Here is a 24,824-nt window from a genome sequence, read left to right on the forward strand (position 1 = left end):
GGTTAAGTTGTTCCGAGGGTCCCACCTGGAGCGACCTAAAGCTGGGAATCGTGGGCTCCGAGCGGCGGCGAAAAGCTTCTCGGTGCCCTCCGAGAAGCGGAGTACACAGAGGGAGGGATTTGGAGAGTTCTGCTTCGCAGATCCTGAAACGTTCAGTGCTCCAGAGAGATAAAGCAGCCGTCAAAGTGCACACACTGTCTTCAGCAGTATCGGCTTTCAAGTTCTAATCCAGTAAATAGAATCATAGAATAATAGAATGTTAAGGCATTGGAAAGAATCTTAAAGATCATCTAGTCTCAACGCCCGCTGCCATGGGCAGAGACACCTCCCACTAGGCAAGGTTGCTCAAGGCCTTGTCCAACCTGGCCTTGAACACTGCCAGGGTTGGGGTATCCGCAGCCTCCTGGGCAACCTGTTCCAGTGTCTCACCACCTCACAGTAGAAAATTTCTCCCTAATATCTAAACTAAATTTCCCCTCTTTCAATTTGTACCCTTTATAACTTGTACTGTCACTACAATTCCTGATGCATGGTCCCTCTCTAGCTTCCCTGTAAGCCCCCTTCAGATGCTGGAAGATCTCCACACAACCTTCACTTTTCCAGACTGGACAGCCCCAACTTTCTCAGCCTTTCCCAGTTTACAGATTCACAGGAATAACACAAAAATAACCCCCATTCTTATTATATTAATGTTAAGTTCTGTGGCAAATGAGATGGACTTGGAAAAGGAAAATTTGGGTCCAATCTCCCAGGCAGGAGCATGATCTTGTAATCTGGAGTAGATCTGGAGTCCCATTTTGCTCCCCTGGAAAAGGAGTCTCATGTAAGCTTGTTAAATCTGTGATTTTCACCCTCAGCACTGCATAAGAAGCCTGGGCGTCAGTGTGAGGACTGTGGATTTCACAGGACAGAGGTAACCAAAATTCATATGTTGAGGACTTGGATAGATATGCAGGTGTGGATTAAAGTGAGATGGGAGATGCTTTACCAAGGACCCACCCCACCTCTGAAGCAGAGATTTTCCATCTACAGTTAATCCTCAGATGTTTGCTGCTTTCATTTAAACACACTGTTTTATTTTAGATTGCGTTTAAGTGTTGGCTGATAGCTGACACAGCTCAAAAGCAGATTATATCTAGGCCATACGATGCAGTTCCAGCCATTTTACTTAAATCAATGACTACAGGCTCATAGAACCTGTGTCACCTAATCACCTTCTTCTTCATATGGCAAGAAATATGTTTCAGGAAGACTCGATCTGTGATTTTTGACAGCAAGTGAAACAATCCTGTACAGCTCACAGTTTCCTAGTTCTTTCTTTCCAGCTATTTTAAAGCCTCATTAAATGAGCAAAATGAAGCTTACCTAAGAAATTACAATTGGAAACCTGTCACCAAACAAAAAACAGAAGGAGAAAGATGCAGAGCAGGCAAGAAAGGTGTCTGGTGACACCTGTAAAATAAGCAAAAACCCAGACATCCCAACTCCCAAAATAAGTCAGCAAGAACAAATGAGATCACTTCCTTTTCTTTTGGGCTGGGCTCAGAGAGTATAAAACATAAACTGAGTGAAGAAAGCAACTACCTGCAAGAAGCTCTCGAGCCTGGTTATCCTTGTGACCAAGGACCACCAAGGATGGAGCCGTCGGCACTCACTGCATGGCATCAACTCCACTGCATTGTGTTCTTGCAGCTCATCTGGGATAGATTTTTTAAGGACTAATGGTTTTGTATATGTAGTGATCATGATAGTAATTGAGAACTAGCTATTAGCAACCTGAACTGCTTAGGAAACTTCAGTACTTCTTTTGCAGCTTGAAACTGGCTTGATTTATTTATTCCTTGCACACCCTAGTCACAGCAATACCCAATTCCCTAAACAGTACATGGAGCTGTGCTTTAGTTTGAAACACTAAAGAGCTGAGCTTTTCTGTTTTAGAACATCACATATACCTTTGTACTTGTTGATTTCATTACAGTTTTCACTGAGTTAGCTGATTAATAATTTCTAATCCTTACAAGGAATTAAAAAAAAAAGGATTAGGTTGCTGGTTCTGCTGTTGCTGTTCCCAGATTCTTCCCAGTTTTCATTGTTCTGTCTCCATGTATGACCATTCTGTTTGTGAAATAAAAAAAAAATAAAAAAATCACATTTTCTTTATCATCTTACTGCACAAATAATATTTTAATATTAAACCCAAAATAAGTTCAATAAATATATTTTAGAGGGAGTCATATGAAGAGTTTTTCTTTCCAACTGGACTATCTGTTTAACTATGCTCTGTTTCCCATGCTCTCAGTGTGGTTCTTGCCTGAGAAAAACCTTTATGATATTTTTCTCTATTATGACAGAATATTTGCAAGTAGAATTCTATATTCCAACTTTCCCAAAACTTGCATGCAGAGATATATTTTATTAATGATCTTTTTTACCTTAAGTGTAAAGTTAAAACATAGTTCTCAGTCAAAGACTAGAAGAAAACAAACATTCGTTTTATTGTTTCAGTTTTTCAGAAACAGGTGGAAGCAACTGCAGAAAGACCGAAGAAACTTCCAAAGTAGAATGAATTCAGATGTCTGTGTTTCTTCTTCTCAGCTCAGTAGCTGAGTCAAGTTTCAGATCTTTTCTCCTGAGGTAGTTAGAGACCTTTTGCTCATATTAGAGGTTGTAGATATGGATGCAATTTCAAGCAGAGAAAATGAGATCTTATGACTCAAATAACATTTCCTGTTATTTGAGTAGTAAAACAGAAAAAGCTGTTCTTCACCTTTACAATCCTTTAATATGCAGTCCTCCATACTAGAAGTTTTGAAAGGTGTTTTCATAAAATTCATTAGTCAATGTGGTCCTCGTATATTTCCATAAATCTGGCTGTGTGCAGTAGTTAAAAAATACACTTTACTATTTTAATTTAATTCTCACTTAGAGTTCATTCCACAATAGGCTTTATCTTGCTACTCAACCTACCTTTCATGGCATAGCTTCACCATTTTAAGTATCTCAGTTTTAAACATCTTTGCTTTGGGCTTGTTTTGACAGATTTTATATAAATAATAAACCTTGTTCTGTCACGGTATCAAGATTTTAATTCCTCTTTACTTACTGGTACAGTTCTCAATTTTGGATAGGTTAAAATTACTAAAATAAGCCAGGATATAATACAGGATATAATACAAATTAATCTTTTTTTCACTTTCCTTCGTACTTTCAGAAGCAGCCTTGAACAACTCTGGCACCTGCAAAAAACACTGAGTGGCAGTCAAGTATACTGACACAGTTTCGTCACACAGTTTCAGTGTGATTTGTGCAAAGTCATGCTGTGGAGGAAAAAATCACCAGACCTGAAAACTGCTTGAATTTATCCTTTTTTTGAAGGTTCAGTGCATTTTCTAACCTCTGTTCTCCTGTTTTCAAAACTGCAGTGAACAAGAAATGAGCTTGTTTGAGTCTAAAAAGTCAGCGTGCTACTGTCTATGCTCATATTAATTGATTACATAAAAGCCAAAACACATCCAAACAGTACACACCAAAAAAATAACACATTCCAGTAAAAGTTCTAGATGAACCCCAAATTTAGGTGCACCCAAAATTAAGTATTTACTGTACTTCCACATTTACAGCTTCACAGAGAAACAGACTGAGAGCTGCTGCAGTACAGGGAGTTGGCCATCATGGAATCAGAAGGGAGATTATTGGGAAAGTTGTGACCCTAGCTACCATCTGAAAGACCCCACATGCACTCTTGTGGAGTCAGTTCTAAGTCTTACTGACGAGAAGAATTTGTGAATCTATATTCATGAAAACACAGTCCTTTGATCTTCAACGTCTTTTTAAAATATATTTGTAAGTAAGAGGGTCAGACAGATAAGAAGTCTTTTCCTTTTTTTTTTTAATTCAGGGGGGCTGCCCGCGTTGCACTGCCCGAGACAAGACTTACGCAGGCATGGACCTTCTGCTCTTCCTGTAACACACAAGAGGGAGCGCTTGGTCACCACAACTTTCATAGAACCATAGAGTCATAGAACGGTTTGGCCTGAATGGCAACTTTAAAGGTCATTTAGTCCACCCCCTGGCATTAAGCAGGGACATATTCAACTAAATCAGGTTGCTCGGAGCCCTGTCCAACCTGACCTTGAGTGTTTCCAGAGATGGGGCACCTCCCAGTTCTCTAGGCAACCTATGCCAGTGTTTCACCGCCTTCATTGTAAAAATCTTCTTTCTTATTTACAGTCTAAACCTACCCTCTTTCAGTTTAAAATCATTACCCCTTTCCTTTGCTCTTCTCAGTTTTTGGTTAAAGTATATTCTGTGCCTAGGTTTTTCTTACTTTAAAATGAACTCTTTCAATTCAGTGATAAATGGACATCAGAAAGCTAAAAAAGTTTAAAGTAAAATAGTGGCAATCTCAGCCTTACATTATGTTGACATAGCTCAACTGAATGAGCTACAATACCCAAGGCTTCCCCATTGGTTAGGCTTACAGTTCAGCAGGGAAGCCACACTTCAGATTCCAGGACTCTCCAGCAGTGAGGCTTACAAGCACTTCTGAGCGGGGAGCTGCAAAAGCTGCTCCATAGGAAATGAAGAAATGTTACTCCATGGGAAATGTCTGATATTTCTGTATTCTGTGTTCTGACATCCATGGCAAATGTAACCTGCTCTCAGCAATCTCATCTTTGGTTAACATCAACAGCTCCCAATCGTCTCCAGAGACAGGTGCCTTCATCAGCCCTGTTACACAGCATACAGTGCTGGGGTGAGACAGTAGGACCATCCCAATGGTTTCAGTTTCATTAGGACTTAGAGTGCTCAGGGTATGTGAAAGACCAGTTCCTGTTTGTTTTCTGTCTAAAAAACACACTGGACTTCAGTGGACTTTGTGAAGAGGAGAGATCGGGGAGGGATGAAAAACCCCAGGAAGAAACAGACAATGAAAGGCTGACTGCACTAAAGTAGATAGGAAAATCAAAGGATGTCCTGGCCAGATTTTACATGAAGAATCTGAAGATTCCTGACATCCTTCTGAAAGCATTCTTCCCAGTGGCTTACCTTTTGTTTTGGTTTATTTTTTTTTTCTGAAGTCATGGCTGAATTTTGATAATCCTGTTACACTTTACCTAGTTAAAGAAAGACTTGTTCTTTCATATGTGCACTTTTATTCACTTAGATTTATGGTATTTACAATATGCTATAAAACATCCATGCTGATTTGGGCTGTGATGGAGTTAATTTTCTTCACAGTATCTAGTATGGGGATGGGTTTGGGACTTGTCCTGGAAACTGTGTTGATAATTCAGGAATGTTTTCCTTTCTGCTGAGCAGTACTTATGCAAAGCCAAGGCCTTTTCTGCTCTTCACTCCACCCCAGCAGCAAGTGGACTGGGGGCGCACAAGGAGCTGGGAAGGGGACACAGCCAGAACAGCCGACCCCAGCTGACCCAAGGGGTATTCCGTACTATATGACGTCATGCTCAGCTTATAAAGCTGGGGGATGAAGAAGGAAGAGAGGGATATTTGGAGAGATAGCATTTGTAGTCCCAAGTCACCCTTGTCCATGATGAAGCTTGGCTTTCCTGGAGCTGGCTGAACACCTGCCTGCCCATGGGAAGGAGTGAATTATTTCCTTGTTTTGCTTTGCTTGCATGTGTGGCTTTTGCTTTGCCTATTAGACTGCCTGTACCTCAAGCCACAAGTTTTCTCGCTTTTACCCTTCCAATTCTCTCCCTTATCGCATTTGGTGGGAGGAAACAAGCGGCTGCAGGGGGCTGAGTGGCCACTTGGGGTTAAACCATGACAACACTTACTATCTTTACACTTATATGTAGTTGGTTTAATAAAATACATCGCTCTCTACAGAAACTGTTTCAAAGCATTTTAAACAATATTCTTGCTTCCTAATAATGTTTTAAAGGCCAAGAACATGGTCATGAAAAAATAATTCTATGTATTTTATATATTCCTCTTTAATAAAACAGGCAGGGGAGACGAGGAGGAGGTGTCACCTTCTATGTCAATTACCAACTGGAGTGCATGGAGCTCTGCCTGGGGATGGATGAGGAGCTGACTGAGAGCTTGTGGGTCAGGATTCAAGGGAGGGGAGGGACAGGTGACATGAGTCATCTATAGACAGATAGGAGTGACCTTGTGATCACAAGCCCTGCACCTCATGGGGAACTTCAACCACCCCAATATCTGTTGGAAGGACAACACAGCCGGGAATTAAGCAACCCGTGAGGTTCCTGGAGTGCTTTCATGATAATTTTCTTCTCCAAGTGATAGAGAAGCCAGCAAGGAGAGTTGCTGTGCTGGACCTTGTTCTCACCAACAAGGAGGGGCTGGTGGGGGACGTGAAGCTCAGGGACAGCCTTGGCTGCAGTGACCATGAAATTGTGGAATTTGAGATCCTTAGGGCAGCAAGGAGGGAGCACAGCAAGCTCACTGCCCTGGACTTCAGGAGAGCTGGCTTGGCCTCTTCAGAGACCTGCTTGTTAGAGTGCCATGGGTTAAAGCCCTGGAAGGAAGAAGGGTCCAGAAAAACTGGCTAATATTCAAGATTCACCTCCTTCAGACTCAGGAATGATGCATTCCAAAGAAGAGGATATCAGGCAAAAATGTCAGGAGGCCTGCATGGATGAACATGGAGCTCCCAGATAAATTCAAACACTAAAAGGAAGCCTACAGACAACTGGAGCAAGGACAGGTAGCCTGGGAATAATACAGATGAATTGTCCAGGTATCCAGGGATTAGATTAGGAAAACTAAATCCCTGACAGAATTAAATCTCTCCAGGGACATCAAGGGCAACAAAAAAAGCCTCTATAGGTACACTAGTGATAATAGGAAGACTAGAGAAAATGAGAGCCATCTCCAGAAGGAAAGAGTAGACCTAGTTAGCAAGGAGATGGAGAAGGCTATGGTACTCAATGACTTTTTTGCCTCTTTCTTCACCAGTAAATTCTCCAATCACACCACCCAAATTGTAGAATGTAAAGGCAGGGATTGGGAGAATGAAGAGGCACACTGTAGGAGAAGATCAAGAATATCTAAGGAACCTCAAGGTGCATAAATCTGTGGGACCCAATCAGATGCTTATTTGGGTCCTGAGAGAATTGATGAAGGAAGTAGCTAAGCCACTATCCATCATATTTGAGAAGTCATGGCAGTCCAGTTAAGTTCCCACTGACTGGAAAAGGGGAAATATAACCCCTGTTTTAAAAAAGGAAACTAAGGAAGGGAAGTAAGAAAGGTCCAGGGAACTACAGGCCACTCAGTGCCTGGCAAAACCACGGAGCTGATCCTCCTGGAAACTACACTAAGGCTCACAGAAAATACCGAGGTGATTGGTGACAGGCTTCACTGATGACAAATCATGCCTGACAAATTTGGTGGCCTTCTATTACAGGATTACAGAGACTGTGGATGAAGAAAGAGTGACTGACCTCAGCTACCTGGACTTGTGCAAGGCATTTGACACTGTCCCACGCAACATCCTTGTCTCTAAACCAGAGACACGGAGTTGACATCTGGACCACTCCATGGATATGGAAAAAACTGGAAGCTCACACTCAGAGAGTTGCAGCAGCTCCATGTCCAAGTGGAGACCATTGATGAGAGGCTTCCTCAGGGAACCCTGGGACTGGTGCTGCTAAATATCTTTGTCAGTGACATGGGCAGTGGGATGGAGTGCACCCTCAGCAAGTTCACTGATGACACAAGGCTTGTGGTGCCATCAACATGCTGGAGGGAAGGGATGATGCTGGAGGGACCTGGATAGGCCTGAGAGGTGGGTCTGAGTGAACCTCATGAAGTTCAACAAGGTCAAGTACAACATCCTGCACCTGGGTCTCGGCAGTCCTGAGCAGAAGTACAGTCTGGGCAGAGAATGGATCAAGAACAGCCCTAGTGTGAAAGAATTGGGGTTGTTGGTAGATGAGAAGCTGGACATGAGTGGACAGTGGGCACTCACAGCCCAGAAAATCAAACCCCATCCTGGGCTGCATCAAAAGCTGTGTGGCCAGCAGGTCAGGGGATGTGATTCTGTCCCTCTACCCCCTTCTGTCCCTGAGACCCCACCTGGAGTGCTCATCCAGCTCCGGGATCCTCAGCAGAGGTCCAGAGGGAGTCCACAAAAATGATCAGAGAAATAGAGCCCTCTCCTGTGACAGCAGACTGAAAGCATTAGGATTGTTCAGCCTGGAGAAGAAAAGGCTCAGAAAAGATTTTTCTAATGGCCTTCCAGTACCAAAAGGGGGCCCTACAAGAGAGCTGGAGGGGGACTTTTAAAGATAACATGTAGTGATAGGACAAGGGGAAATGACTTTGAATGAAAGGGATGTGTTTAGATTGGCTATTGGGAAGAAATTCTTTACTGTGAGGGTGGTGAGACACTGAAACAGATTTCCTGGAGAAGCTGTGGATGCCCCATCCCTGCAAGTGTTTGAGGCCAGGTTGGATGGGGCCTTTGAGAAACCTGGCCCTAGTAGAAAGTTTTCCTTTGCATGACAGGAAAAGTAGAACTAGAGTATTCTCAATATCCCTTCCAACTGAAACCATTCTATTTTACTTTTCTATAATGTAACTGAATGGTTCTTCCCCATTCATAGTAATTCCAACTATTCTTGCTCAGGGTGTAATTATGCACTAAAAATGAATATGTTGGTCTGTTACCTTCTGTCATGCTGTAATTATAAGCATCAGTCAATTGAACAGATAAGGCCTTTAGCATTATGGGGTCTTATAAATATGTGACTCTTTATATTTCCCCAAGGGAAGCAACACAGAAGTTCATGTAAATGAATAAAGATATCCACCTGGAACACTGTCTGATACCCCAGAGCAGCCTGTTGATTCAAAAAACATCTGTCTTAATCTTGGATAAAAGAACACAAGATATCAAAAGCTTAAAAGATACCAGGTAAGCATTATTATCTTTTGTATCCTCAGTATTATAAACCAAATGGAGTTGCTACATTTCATCTTAGTCATAGCCAACACAGGAATGGTGTTGTTAATAACTTGAGAAGCAAATAATCAGGTTCACCATGAATCAGCTGGAGTTCCATTTTGTGGCTTTTCTCGCTTGTTCGGTATGCTTTGGTGCTTTTAAGATATTTGACATATTGATACATTCATGTATTCTTACAGAAAATAGAAGCATCTGGAAAAGCAATATATTGTCAAGGTATTTAAAAATGGGAGTCCAAGTCTGGATGTGGCAATTCGTAACAGATTAAGTCTAGGCAAAGGTCACCCATTAAACAATTTCAGAATAAAAAAACCAAGTAGCAGTGTGGAGAGGGAGAGTCAGAGGCAGATGGATTTCTTGAAGTGGGATAATGATGGAAAAAACAAGTTTAAGGAAGAAAGCCAACATCTTAGGTGGAATTGAAAATGATAACAACAAACCTGCTACCCAGGAGCTTGTAGCTGTTGTAAAATTTCCTTGCCATTCTGTGGAAGAGACATGAATGTGCATTTTGGGACTTACAGTTAGATTAAGAAATATGGAAACTCTTTGTAGTCCTCACTCCTCTCTTTTTAGCTGGAAAAGCAGCAAAGGATCTGTAAAGTGCATATTGCAGCAAAAGTCACACACAATTTTATACGATTCATCAAAACATTCAACAAAAGCAGCTGTTAGGTGAAGGCTGGCTAGAAATGCTTTGAACTTGGATGAGAAGCGATGATAACTATTAACTAACAAACAGGAGCAGTTGTCTACCATTGTCACTAATAAAATGAAAGGCAGACACTCTTTCAACAGTTACACAAAATGTTCCACGAACGTTATGCTGATATGAGTGCACCCAAAAAATCTTGGTTCTAAAGCGTAGACTTGTGTGAAGACATTGCAGATACTGACTTCTGGAAGTGGTAACAAGAGAAGTGGAAAAGAAGCAGGAAAACCCACAAAATTATTTGACCCCTTGCATGTCCACAAAAAGATGAGGAACGTGCTGACTATTTTAGAGCACAGAGTAACCTTGGATTTCATATGATGAAATTATGATTGTAACAGAAAATAAACTGTTGAATCACGTGTTCCTTTTTCAGAAAGAAAAATTTAATATTTAAACACCATTTTTTCACCCATTTGTCTAGAAAAATAAGTGAAGGATTAATTAATTAAGAGACAAGAGAATACAGTATGCCTCCCTGATTTGTTCCACAATTAGCCTGCGTAAAGAAATATAAACCTAAGAACAATTTTATCTGCATTTAAATCTAAAGCCTAATGTGATGTAAATGTCAGTGAATGTGCTAGCACAAGGCTGACAATGAAGAATCTCTGCACAGAACACAGTCTTTCAGAAAATGGTTCTCTGTACTACAAATTGGCTCAGACTAGAAAACTCTAAAAAAAAATCTTACCACAGACACACAGAGGTTTCTCAGTACAGATTGCTCAAGAGTTTGGGCTGGAAGCCTGGAGTCAAAACTGAACAAAAGCCTGTCTGCTAAAGAAGAATTCACTTCCAGCAACCCCTGTTCCACGATGGAAAAGCTCTGCCAGCCACATGAGGCACAGCGGGAAGAAGAAAAGAATTCAAAAGGAAACTTGGCTTTGTACCTATTGCAGCCTTAATCATCCTTTTTGAACAGAATTCAGCTGTCAGCCATGTGGAAGACAAACACCTGTGAGAAAGTACAGAAACATCTGATATTAGGGGTGATATTACAACCAGCATCTGCTGCTTGTCTCCCATTCTGTTAGAATAAAACAGTAATGCAAGTCCTGTCATAAAAACTAATGCATTAGGATGAATGAGGACATCCACCAGGCAACTGAGGCAAAATTTTTTTTGAAAGAAAGAAGTAACCAAGATGATGTCATGCTTTTATGGATTGACTGTTGTTGTTGCCATTCTTTACTGTATCTTGGACACAGGGAAATAATAACACTGGTGGACAGTAAAACCTGCTCTCTTTCTTCCTCTTAAGGTTTCTATTCCAGACTCATATTTTCTGTTTCCACTTCCTGTAATTTCTAGGGTTATCGTCTCACCTGGCCCTTGTAAAGGTATTTTCAAAATATTTGCTTAAATAATCCACCTAACTTGCAGTATTTGTTATTTTTCTCTATAGAGGATTCTGTAAAGCCCATGGGACTTATCACAATCGTGTAAGACAGGTAGCTATCACTAAGTTAATAGATAGCCAGGTTTTATACCAGTATGGACTATGAAACCAGAGAGAACTCCATGTCTGTGTTTTGAATTACGTAAGGAAACCTTTGATGCTGCCTGGTACTTAATCACAGACTTGGAAAGATAATATGTTTGTACCAGTCTGTAAAATTATACGTATAGCCATGGCTGCCTTCAAAAGATTCTTCTAGTGACTTGATAATTTTACAACATACTTTGTGTCCCAGAAGCTCATAGGTTCTTTCAGTGGAAAGGGTTAATTTGTTTTGTTAGAGAAAGTGGCAAACAGATAATCTAAAAAACTTTGTCTGGCGTGATATGGGCATTTTAAAGCAGACAGGGGAGAATTTTAAAGTGGCTGTATGAGGGAAGCAAGACCAAGAATATAAGTGTTTGCTTCAAATTAAATTAGCTTATGGTTGGAAGAAGAAAGGTTAGGATACTACTGAAGATGAGGCGGTAGCAAAAGTCACTTTGGTAGGACAGGTATTTATTTATTCTACATTCTTGAATGCTTATAGATCTTTTTGGTGCCAGGGACTGCAGTTCTTCATTTTTCAGCTTTTACAAGTTAGGATATTGTGACACATCTTCAACACAAAGGTAAGATAAACTGAATCTGTCTATGTTGTAACAAGTATGTAATAATTAAATTTGTATACAGAAATAAAAAGAAAGTTCTGGATTAATGTTATAACATGGTTTAAACTTGCCTACTCACTTACCAAAGTACCAGCAGGATTTTGACAAGGGTTTTTTCTACATTAGATGAAACTGAAAGCTGATGTCAAGAAACATTACAGAGAAAATAAAGAATTTCAAGGAATTCAAGGGATTAATTTAGAATACCACTTCCATTTTTGAAAGTCACATGCAGCTGCATTTTAATTCCAGAGGACTTTAAAAATTGTACCTATATTATACTGCAAAATATTGATGTTGATGTTAAAGAATTTTGTAAAATAAAGCTGTAAGGAGCTTCCAATGAGTTCGTATGCTTTTTTCCCCCCTGGAATTTGGTTGCTTATAGTATATATTCTCCTCATATTTCTAGGTTGGAATTTATGTTTCTGGGTTGACATTTTTACTAACTGGTGAAGACTTTAAATTGTAGGGCTGTATCTGCAAAAATTATAGTAATCATCATTACTGCAGTCTGCAAGTCTGGACACCAATGCATGTGGTTCTGGTGACAAACAAAATAGGCAGAATCCTTCATTCACAAATGAATTTGTGTTTGTACATTTTTAATATACTAGAGACTGCCAAAAGTGAGAGAAAGTGAGAAAACAAGAAGCCTCTGTTTCCTTCCTAGAAGGAAAGCATCTTTCTTGAAGTAGCTTTAGGCTTGGACAAACCATAAAAATAAAACTGAAACTGTGAGTAATACTTTTTATAACAATAAGTTTACAAATTAAAGAGGGAACGTTTATAAAATTACTCATTCCTCCCCCCATATATATGTGCTTTTCCTTTTCAAAGGTATTGCTATGTCTCTCTAGATTGTCGCTAGTTGTTGATCATTCTTAATTTAGTGTATATGTCAAAGGATGGATTTGCACTTCCTCCTTATGCTCATCTATTCAGTATGTTTGTCATAACTTAAGGGGATGAGTAATCCAGGATGATAGTCCTCAACAAGACTTTTTTATTTTATCAGTGTTACACAGAGAATAGAGGAAAATCCTTAATCCTGAAATCATCTGTCTGAGAAAATAAAGGAATACAAGTAGACAAAATGAACTTTTTTTTTCTTTAGAAATAGCTAATTCTTTCACTGTAAAGTCAGTTCCTTCCAGTTCAAAAGGATCATGCACTCGAGTGTGGAGATAGCTAAAGTTTACTGTGGATTGATACATGATACCTGTAATGCAGCAACCTGAACATCTGGCACCTGCACAAATCACCCAACTGAGGGCCTCACAGTCTGTCCTCTCTTACTTTTACAATAGAGCACAAATGTTACAAGTCAGCACATTTCTTGGAGAGCAAAAAGGTGAACCAGATAAGTAGGTAGCATGTCACTGGGACAAGAACGTGATATATTCAGGTGGAGGATAGTGGCCTCTCGAAAGTGAAGGTGTCTCTATCGTGTTTTCATATCAGGTTTTAAGTTACACATTTATACAACTAGTCATTTGCCACACTGATTAAAATAGGAAGCATATGCAGTTATGTAATGGGACATTTGTGGTTGCAATTGCTGGGTCATTTGCATCTGTGCCAAACTGAGAAGGTTTATGCTTGCTTTGCAAAATGGAAATACTAATGAAAATCTGGGAGATGGATGTAATCAGACATTGTGACTTTGGGCAAAGGAGGATCCTGCATTGCTCATTTCTAATAAAACTAAGTGGCCTGGAGCAGTGATTTTATGGTGGGCTTAAATAAGATGTCTTTTAATTTGTTCTATAGTATACCAAAAAGCCCAAAGCAGTGATTCAGCAAGCTGTGGGTGAAATCCAGGCCGCAAATGAAATCAGTTCGTTGGGGTTACAAAGCAGGAGTTAACAGCATTGCAGGGATAGACTGGAGAACAACACTGAGACTCAGGCTTGCTAAGAGCCTTAACTCAAACTTTGTTTTATCTATTTGTCAAATGAAGGGTCACCTGTATTATAACTTCACCTCTACCAGCCAATTAAAGTCAAAGAAAAGGGTTTTGTAGCCCATTAGATTACATTGTTTACCTTCTACTTAAGAAAATACACAAGTAATACACAGGTAAAATTAAAGAGAGTTTTTCCTTCCTTCTCTTTTCTCCTTCTCAATCCTGAAAGTGAAGAACACTAGATCTTTGTGTCCTAGAGCAGCAGGCTTGAGGGAAGCTGCAAAGTTTGTTTGTAGATTAGCTAAAATTCTGCATTATTTCACTTCAGAAATTAAGAACTTCTTTACTTTGTGAGTCCTGAGAATGAAAAACAAAAGAAGTAGTGAGTTCACAATAGGAAAGAACAAAAATTGATTTTGGAAGAGCAAAATAAGCTTTGGTAGGTTATTTAAAATGTTGGAGGTGAGGGGCGTGGAGTTGTTTGTTTGTTCAAATAATTGTTATTTGTCTTCAATGATGAATCATCATAAGAAAAATCTCAGAGGGGACACAAACACTTACCTTTATTGTGTGTCTACATAGGAAGTCGCAGTGATATCCCTTCACTTCTGAGTGGTTGCTGAGCAAGCTCCCACACTCGGTGTTTATATGTTACAGTTTCAGAGTGTAATAACAAGCATCCTTCCATTCTCATTTAAAACCTCTCTAATTAACTTTCTGACCCCTTCTGCAGCCATATGGATCCAATGTCATCCAGGAGTTATTGCCTTATGGTGCTCCAGATGCACCTAATGTGTCCACACAGAAACAACCTTCCAAACTGCTGGTGATCTGGACAACAGCCGTTTTCCCCAGCTAAAACTCTGTTTTGTTTTGTCTGTGTCCAGTGAAATGCTGGGCTCTTATACACAAAGCATGCATTTATGCTGATTAAGCACCTTTTTTTTGTGAGTAGGTTATGCACAATCAAGCGCATTTGACTCAAATACAGAAGCATAAATTGGTTTACTCAGTTAAAAGCTTTGATCTGGCAGCTAGAGATAATAGGTGGAGCTTAAGGAATCCACAGTGCTTATGAATACTGATTTACTTTTGGCCTGTAAATCAGCATGCTGAGAGTAGGCAGAAATTTCTTCACTGGCACTAACAAAGCGTTGAGCTCGTGAGAGTAAGAGATGCACTATTTTTCCTAGGAACTTTGCTTCTATGTATGGCCTTCCCTTGCTAGTCTAACACAAATAGGCTCCTGAATTATCCATATGCTACATGTTACTGCAGAATAGGAAGTATAAATGGCTGCCTTAAGACAAAATGCTAGTTACAAGCTGCAGGAGCTTCACAGATTTCACAGATTTAGTGGGATATACTCAGAAAAGGAATCTTGCCTTTGTTTAAAAGGCATAAAATTTACTTTCAGATTTTCTTCATTTCAATGTGTGGATAAAGCCAAAAGAAGTAGCAATTGAAAAGATTGTGTATATATTTTAAATATTCCTTTAGGATGTGCCTGCCATCTTAAGAATTGGAAATAGTAAAAATACTGTGTTCTGTCCAAAGATTTGCTGCAGAAGTAATGATTTCTTTTACAGACCATTAACTTGAAACCAGTGCAATGATTTAGCTATAATCCTCAAAATTACTGATCAACCATTTTCACCTAGTCAGCTTTTTGCTGTAACATGAAATGAGGAAACAGTTTCTTGGATGAGATAAACAAGCAATTTGTTATCATTGTAAAATTGAAGTGTGCAACATAAGCAAAACAGCTTTTTGCATTCTGTTTTTAGCAGTTACCACCTGTCTTATTGTTTAACTTCATCTGACCATTTCTGTATTCCTGCTTTTTGTTACTGTAAAAACCCAAAACAAATATCCTGCCAGCCCTAATTTTTTTCTAAATATTTGCCATATTCACAGTTGTTACAAGAAATTTAAGTGTAGAGATTGGTTTACTTAGGTGTTTTGGCTAACAAAGGTCAAGAGGATTGGGTTATAAATATGTGAATCATTAATTGTAGTGTGTGTTCCTTCTACTGTGTTGCTGAGAATTGCACAGGGGAACAGAGGTTAAATACTTCCCCATAGGCTGCAGTGGTTTTCCCCCCATGCTGTAGTTAACTCTGCCTGGTGCAAGAAGACATCTGCTCAGTTGTACTGGTTGCTTCTGCCAGCCACTTAAACATCCATCAAAAAATAATGTTACATCAAGTTTTCTGTGATTAGAGTCCTTGCTTTCCCCAGAGAAAGAGCCTTGGAATAAAGTGTCATAATATCACATTTGTAAGGGTGACAATCTGCTGTTTTGTCAGGTGCTTTGGTACACATATGTGTTCATAAAAGAAAGGGACTTCAGGCAGATTTGGGAGCTCATAGCCTTGTGTGACAGATCCCAAAGCATTTAACACATGAATACTCCCTCTAATTCGTACGTGAAGCCTAGCCATGATGATGATGATGACTCCCTCTGAGTTCAGTGGGAACATTTCTGAGCCTAAAGTGAAGTTTGTGATTTATTGGTTGCATGTTGGTGTCTGAGTATATGATAGATAAAAGTCTATGTCCCAAAAATATGCTTGCAAGTTGCGGGTCAGACCTTTGACTGTACCGGTATGGTACCTTCTGAGGGTAGACATTAGTTGTGACCAGGGATTAAGGACAGATCTCAGCTAGTACAGCCTTGGTTTTGATTGTGGTTATTAGTCAATGAGTGCATTCATACAGTGTTAATGAGGGTCAGGCTTGGGGTAACACTGACAGGGCAGTATTGCAGTTAACATGTTCAGTTTCTGAGTAGAAGTTTGGATGTGTTTCGGAGCTCTAAGAAAGGGCAGTCGGTCCCCGTCCAAATACACCCGTGGAGCTTAGGCTGAGGCAGCCCGTCAGTTGGGCTTTGGGGATCGACTCAGTTTGGCTGACTGGTAAATGTGGACCAAAGAACAGGCTTGAGCAGCATTGAGCTGATAGTGCTGAGGTATCCAGGGCCCGCAACACTTGATGCATCTGCTTCCTATTGCAGAAGAGAGACATCCATCAATAATTGCTACTGAAGAGGAGTATTTCAGTATATAAGATGCTTTCTTACCAGCAGCAAGATTAGTGCTCCAGCAAAACTTGGAAAAGCAAGGAATGAAAGCTTATAGAAGAGGCAAAGATTGCAAAGTATCTAGTTTTGTAAAAGGACATGTAAAAGCTAATAGTGAGAGCAGTGCTAATGTTTTGGCATCCAAATGCAACTAGCAACCTTTAACTCTATGCCAGTTCAGCACTGGGTGTGAAATTCTTGGCGGTTTGCCTTGACTTCACAGCATTTTTGGGTCTGGAGACAGAGAGAGCAGAGAAAGAGAGTGTAGAAACCTGAGTAATCAGGAGTTTTTAAAAATCTTGTTTGTTTCTCTTTTCTATTTACAAGAAATTATTAATGTCTTGAGTGACTATGGAGGATCTAACTTCCAAAGGTGAGGTTGAGGAAACAAACCATAACCTCCATTTCATTAAAAGTGGTACTTAGAAGTGTTAAACTGTATTTTGTCCTCTCTTTACACACAAAAAATTGTATATACTTATAACCTAGGAAAGCTGTTATCAAATGTGATTTTCAGGAATTGAGTTATCTTTTCAGCTTGAAACACAAACCTTCCTTATTAAGAGGCAGTATTTTTTTAATATCTCCCCTTTTCCCAGAAATATCAGAACTGCCTAGAGTATCTGGACACAAGTGGTCACATCTTCTAAAAAGTGAGAAAAATTAAAATTTTAAGACTGTTTGTTGTTTAATTTGTGTATGCAAATCAAATACACCACATCAAGGTGTTTAACATGATGCTTCAACCAAAGTAATTTTAGATTTAAAGGCTGCATTTCCAAATTGGTGGAAGGAATTTATTTTTGTGTGTAGGTGTGAGTTTCCCTTAGTCAGATTAAAATATTATATATGTGTATATATTTATGTGTGTGTGTGTATATATATATATATATATGATGAATGGTATAAATTCATAAGCTCTCACTAGTGTTTGTAACAGTTTCAATGAATAGGTGCAAAAGTATCTTTGTGATTCTGATCACTATGGATTTTGCTCAGAGGTCTTTCACTTATTTGCTGTTTAAGGCAGCAGTCCTCCTCTTGCTCAGAACTCTACGTGGAAGGAGAGGGAGGGCAGTCTGTGCTTCCCAGCATTGCTGCCACAGACCTTTGCAGCAGAAAGCAGAAAGTCAGGCAAAGGGGGTGATCTAGAGGCAGCAGGGTTAGCAGAGGCAAAGCCTGCTAACCTCAGGTCACCAGCATGTGAAAGGATTCCACCAGCCCTTTACTTCTTTGCTTGTAATACCATACAGCCATGTACACTGTGATTTCAGTGCCTGCAGTAACAGCTTTTAATGCCAACATCTTCTCCTGTAGGCAGCACAACCCTTAAATTTGCTACTTGGGTTGTGCCAGCATCAATTTGTGAACCTCGATGCCAAGCATGACGATGCTACTTCAAGGCAGAGATCCTACAGGAAAATATTGTGGAAACTCTTACAGGCATTACTGAGAGGAACAGTGCATTGCACAGTCTGCCAAAACACATGCCTGTTTTTTCCCGCGCTGGCTTGCAGAAGAGGGTAGAGCAGCAGGGACGTTCATGTCCTCACGTTGGCAAATCCTATGTAGCTGTTTTGTACTATTCACACTTTTTTGTTCCCCTGCATGTCTTGAATAGGATTAATAAATGGAGTCTTTCCTTTATGCTCCGGTGAACTTTACTAAGACACTCAGAAACTGCGTCAGAAGTCTTAAATAGTCTTTCTCACTGGTGGTTCACTTGGCATCATAATTTCTTGTCTTCACAGAGGCACTGGCACTTTGTCGGTGACAATTCTTGCTCTGTATCACCATCAGAGTGTGTGACATATTAACTTTCAGGGAACCTAGAGGTTTTATTTGCTGAAAACAGATCTCTTTAAATATTGACCTCTCTAAACATTAAACATTATGGACAAACATCCCAGAATTGATGATGTAGGGATTGCAAAATAAATTACTGTTTAAACCATGGAATGTGCAACATGACAATTCAGAGCAGCTGTCAGGGCCACCTCCGGCTACCCTCCGGAAAATGCTTTCCCCAGCTGTGACACTGATGCTAACAGTGGTTTCAGACTTATTCCAGGAAGCATTATTATCAAATAAGCATACTGATTAGTTGCTTTAATGATTTCAAATCAATCTCTTTTTTCTGTCCTCTGATTTGTGGAGTTATTGCTTTGTGAAAAATAAAGTGACCTTGGTCATTTGGGCACATCAAAAATGAGATTTTGTATATATAACTCAATAGGTTTAAAACTTCAGTAGTGAGTCTTGTATCTCAGTAATTTCCTCTCCAGGTAAAAAAGTATTTGTCAGTTCTTTGAGAATTCAAATCACTTTAGCATTTGTGTCTGTATTGCCTCTGGGAGCTTGCCTAGGTCCAATTTCAAGTTCTGTGAATCAGGCACCTTGCCTGAAGAAGAGAGCACAAATTCTAAGCTGTTACTGCCCCCTCTGAGTTTTTCTGCCTTATCTGTCTCCTTTTCACTACACATCAAAAATAGAAAACAGCTGTTCTCTGGCAAGCCTCAGTAGAGTGCCATAACAATACCATAGACAATGCTATACAGCAGGTATCTTTAATTCAGCTCAGAAACAATTCTTTTGCAAGCAAGTTTACCTATAATCCAGTAGGAAGACTTTTAACAAGGGAAGAACTTGCAAGACCATTCCCAGACTGCACTTACTGCAGTATGAAAAACTGATGGCCTGTCTTTCGGAGAGAGAGGTAAACCATCTTTCTACACTGAATTTTAGGTGAGTTGAGAAGCAAAACTTTGAAGCAAACCTCCTGACTTTTCCCACTTACCATGCTGCAGAGAGGCCTTGAAGCATATTATCTGGATTACCTGCAGGTAATTCTAACCCAGAAGATATGCCCCTGGAGTGCTCCAGCCAATGAGTCTTCTGTTTACAGGTCAGACCAGAATCAATCTGACATTAATATATTGTGGAATACCCAGTCCTCAGCATCAAATGTTCTGTCTTATAGATCCGCTCCTACTGTGTTACCCTACTTATCAATATAGGCACAGCCCAAATGATCTTCTGATATTCAGTTATCATTTTAGATGGAATATCACCTTTGGTAGGTGTTGACTAATTCAGAAATACACTAATAATTGGAAAAAACCAAACACCAAAGGAAAACAAAGAAATGGTCTCTGATTCAAAACAGAAGTGTGACTTCTGTCTAATGTGTTTTCTTCTGCTACTGCAAAGCATGGGAGGGAAACACTGGGCTTCCAGCCACAGGCAGGATTAAAGCTCAGATGACTTAGGTCGTTGTTACTTCATTGACTTTAGTGGACAAAATAACTACACATTCTAGAGGAAAGTCTAGAAAAAAATGTATTTTGCTATAAGCACTGACTGCAAATTCAAAATTTAAAGGTAGGTTTTTAGTGACCACAATAAGAATACTACACCAGGATAAATAACAAGATTCACCTAGTTATTTTCTGCTCTTCATTCTAAGCCTCCAATTTTACTACATTAACAAGAGCAGGCTGGAAGTATTGCTGGTGCCATGGGAAACAATAGCTTCATCCCACAGAGCTCCACAGAACATGAGCCAAAACCCTACACTTTAGGCCTCCCTTTGGATGCTAGATGTTTCTGTGTGTATCCCTCCATCTATCTACATGCATATCTTCTCAACTCAGGCAGCATTTGGAAATTATTTCTACCTCAAAGTTTATATTTGCTTCTTCCTGTTTAAGGAATCTGGCATTGATCTGCTTTAAACTGAGAACATGGGTCATACCTCATAATTTTAAGGAAGTTTATCCCAGCCTGCATTCTGACTAGCAGTATTGCCCTCAGCGGAAGCTGCATAATAGTTCTCCGTCTAAAGATTCACATTTGTATCTTAGATTTCCAGATCCTATTTCTAAGTGAAGATTGTAAAAGAATCTACCTGGAAGAATCTCTTTCTGTTTGGGGAAGAGATCCCTCCTTTGCACCTGCAGTTACTTAGGTGCCTTTCCCGTTCCCCATTTTACTAAGACACTTGGCTTCTATCCTTCTCTTGCATTACCAATGCTGCTAGGTCTTGGCATGTCAGGGAATTTCTTTCTTTTCCCAGTGACCAAAGAATTGAAGACCTTCCTACCAAAAGCACCTGGAAGCAGGCAACTGGCCTGCTGTAATATAAATATTGTTGAGTATACATAAAGTGGAATTTTACCAGGACTAGTTGAATTTTAAAATGTAAGTGGAAGATTACAGTCAGCTGAACTGATCTTGGATGACCTACAGATAAAGGCGCAGGTTAATTAAGCTGTAAATCTGTGCAGAATGACATAGCAATGACTGTTTGGAGGGAACTGTTGATCTAACTTTAAGTAACTGCTGAAAACATAACAATTCTAATATAGACATGCCCTTCCAAAGGGCATTAACTATTTTGCATAAGATGCCAGATGACTGAAAAAAACATCCCCAGATTGTTGTATGTGAGCATGACACAGTTTATCCTGTAAAAAACCCCCCACTTTCCCACAAAGAGGTAGGACACAAACTCTTGGATTTTATTTTCATAAGAGAATTTGAACTCCCAGCAGCCTCTGAGCAGATTGAGCAGTGGTGCTGCTCTTGAGTCTGCCAAATATTGGATGAGGTAATTTTCCTGCCATCCCTGCTGAAAGTTAAAATCCAGTACAATTTAGAATAAAAACAGTAGATAAATTGGCATCTTTGGCCTATGTGCCCTGTAATCTAAAGAAGTCTGAATATTCAGTTTTGCACCTGTGTTTGTACATCTCCAGATAACTGCTCCACTTCAGTCACAATGCTCTATAGTTAATCACTGCCTGCGATGTTTTCTGCAATACATGTCCATGATTATAAACTTATATATATGAAAAATATTTTCTTTGTGTATGTGAGGGAGGCTCTTGATTTCCTACTGCCTCTTAGAAAAACTGCTTCTCTTTCTTTGACTCCATCTCTACTCTCTGCACTTCACACTTGGAAAGACTTTGCTGCAGGACTAACAACTTCAGTGCAACCAGCCATGGAGAACAAGCAAAACATCTCAGAAGCTGTCCAGCATTTCACCAATTTTGAATAGTTCAAAACCTTTCTGTATTTAAAGTCAGAGATAAGCTTATGTAACTTAATCACACAAAAAAATACTTTATCTAAGCCTGACTTACCTAATGCTTTCTTCTGGTGCTACCAAAGAGTCAGGCTGAGTCTGTGACACAAAGTGCATTCAGAATTTTAAAAAGGAAACAACACAGACTCAGATCCTTATTTTTCCAGGTAAGAAGATCACTCAACTTGGGGATTATTTGGCAGAATTTAGAATGTATCAAATCTGACTGAAGATCTGGAAACTCAGTGTCTTGCTAATGCTTTTAATAGGGAAAACTACTCAAGATGAATATGACGATGACTGCAAATGCTTCATGATTGTGAATGAATGTAAATTTATGATTGGAAATAAAAATGCAACCAATGAACTGACACAGCTAAGGAATGCTTTTCTGAGGCACACTGCTGCACTGCTGGACTGCCTGATGGTCAACTCTCAGACCACAAACTTTCCTCTGCCTGACAAAGGGCATTCAATTTTTAAGAGTTTATTTGGCCAACTTTCTAGCTCCAAAGGCTGTTGAAGCATTTCAGTTTTGTTTTTCGCACGTTGTCAAAAGATTTTTTTTGTTTTGGCTTGTGTGCTTTCAAAGGCAGAACAGAAATATTTACAAAGGCACTATTCATGTCAGTATTTAACTGCTGGTTGACAACTCTTCTGCATGATGGTGAAAGCTGCTGAATTGTAGCTTTGGCTGGAAGGAGCTGATGGTGAAATTAAACACCTCTCCCTCAATCCCAAATATCTACATATCTAAAGGGTCTTTTGTTGAAAGATTACTGGGTCTCAGAAAGCCAGGCAAGTAAGAAAAATAATTATTGTTTCCAGTTCTCTCCTTGTGCTTATTGCTACAGAGTCCAACTCTGACCCTTGCACTCAGAGTAGGTATTTCCACCATTCTTGTCCTCATGCCATCTAACAGAGAGGTTGTTAGTTTCTGCTAGATGTTTTGTTTCCTCCCACATCAGTTCAATGAAAGAACAATGGAAGAAGGACAAAGTTAAAAATGCTGGCTGTTCTTACGCTTAAAAATTCTATGGTAGAAAAAAAGAAAAGTTGAAGAAATATCCCTTGTTAGGTAGTAAGACCTTATTTTCTATATAAGAGAAAGAAAACAAAACAGAGAAAACCCCAGACAAAGTAGGCACCTATTTTTAGGTTTTATATCTTCTAACAAAAAAGGATACATTTTTAAATAGTTTTTACACAGAATTGTCTACAAGTAATTGCACAAGGTTTATGTGAAACTTTTATCTTTTTCTAATATTTTGAGCTTTCATTTTTAAATTTACCATTTTAAAATGCGAATCTTGAGAAGGCTCGGGGGGGGCTTCATCACTCTACAAGTACCTGAAAGGAGGTTGTGGTGAGGTGGGGGCTGGTCTCTTCTACTGTGCCTGCAGTAGAGGACAAGAGGAAATGGCCTTAAGCTGGGACAAGGGAGATCCAGATTAGAAAAAAATTTCACTGTTGTGCTGATCAGACACTGGAATAGGTTGTTCAGGGAGGTGGTAGAGTCACCATCCCTGGAGGTGTTTAACATGTGTCTGGATCTGGCACTGGCTGATGTGGTTTGGGGGTTACAGTGATAGTGCCAGCCTTGATGATTCTGTTATTCTATGAAAACACTCACCTGAGTATTGCAAGACAAACATGCTGGACTTTGTGTTTCAAAGAGATGGAAACAACTTGGCATTTATATGGGCCAAGATACTTAGAAGTGTTTCCGTTTCAGAGATGGGCTTTTTTATTGCTCATACAGCAAGTGAGACAGAGTCAGCCCTAATATTCTACCATATAAGAATATATCAGGATTGAAGGATCTACGTCTACATTAGCATTTCAATTGTTTCTTTGGTATGAGACCATTTATCTAATTTAATGTTTCCAAATATTCTGACAAGTCAAGTAAATGTTGAATAATTGAATCGACAGAAATAGAAACATGATTATTTTTAAAAAGACAAAAAGACAGTAAAAAGGTGAGAGAAGCAGCGAAAAGAGAATAGCAAGCTGCTCATAAATATGGATTTCCAATCCAGCATTTTGACAAAAACTTGTGTGATATTTTGTTCTCTGGGTGCCCAAACTTAAACCAGCAAATCTTATAAAGGAGAACAGTTTTAATTGCTTCCAGAGGAAAACCAGGAAAATGATCCTGCCAGAATAAAATGAGAACTTTACCTGAAGCTGTGCAGCCATCACTCTGGTAGCACCTGTGCACATGAAGTATGCCAAGACAAAATAAAAAAATCAACCCCGTGAAACTTCTTAAGAATTCAGAAAGGAATTTTCCCCCTCTATATACAAGGAAGCTTCTTCCAGCCCTACCTCCTTAAATGATAGTGCCTTACAATCCTCACTTTCTACTTTATATGCATCTAAATCTTATATATACGTATCTAAATACTTATGTATAAGCACCAGCATTCTTTCAATTTAAGTTTTTCCCAAGATTTTTTGGAATTCAGGCTATTCCAAAACTTGGAATAGGTTTCTAGGTTGCTACAGGAAAGGACTATTCTAACATTAGAAGCACACCACCTAACTCAGTACAACAGTCTTAAAAGTTCATAGTAAACTGCATAAAATGGCTTCACAACTGCATACCTGTTTTATCAGCACACTGTGGGTTGTGTCACAAGCATTACAATATGTTACATGGACCTTTCTGCTGTGCTTTCACAGCAGTGGTCAGGTGAGCAAGGCTGTCTTAGCACTTCATCCAAACTCTCCTAGTCTCTCTTTGCCAGTAAATGTGATTCCCTTCTTTCCCATGTCTGTTCCAGTTCTGTTTCTAGAACTACTTAAAAGTTGATCTAAATTATACTTCTGGACAACTATTTTCACCTGCATCGTGGGAGACATAGACACACAGTGGGTAGACATAAACCACAAGCTGATCTGAACTACTTTTATTTGTTATTATTTGTATTTTTGCTCTACCATGCACAG

At 39.5% G+C, this 24,824-nt stretch overlaps 1 long non-coding RNA gene across 1 annotated transcript; it reads right to left on the minus strand.

The window, feature by feature from the left end:
• Window positions 1-2,012: 2,012 nt before the first annotated feature.
• LOC108641954 lies at window positions 2,013-10,631 on the minus strand. The gene is made up of 3 exons (XR_001922350.1): window positions 10,571-10,631; window positions 9,406-9,561; window positions 2,013-2,115 (listed from the first exon to the last, which is right to left on the minus strand). It is a non-coding gene; the product is annotated as an uncharacterized LOC108641954 (long non-coding RNA).
• Between the last annotated feature and the right edge of the window lie 14,193 nt (window positions 10,632-24,824).

Source organism: Manacus vitellinus, unplaced genomic scaffold (genome assembly GCF_001715985.3).
Source record: "Manacus vitellinus isolate BGI_N305 unplaced genomic scaffold, ASM171598v3 scaffold_9_pilon, whole genome shotgun sequence".
Taxonomy (NCBI): domain Eukaryota; kingdom Metazoa; phylum Chordata; class Aves; order Passeriformes; family Pipridae; genus Manacus; species Manacus vitellinus.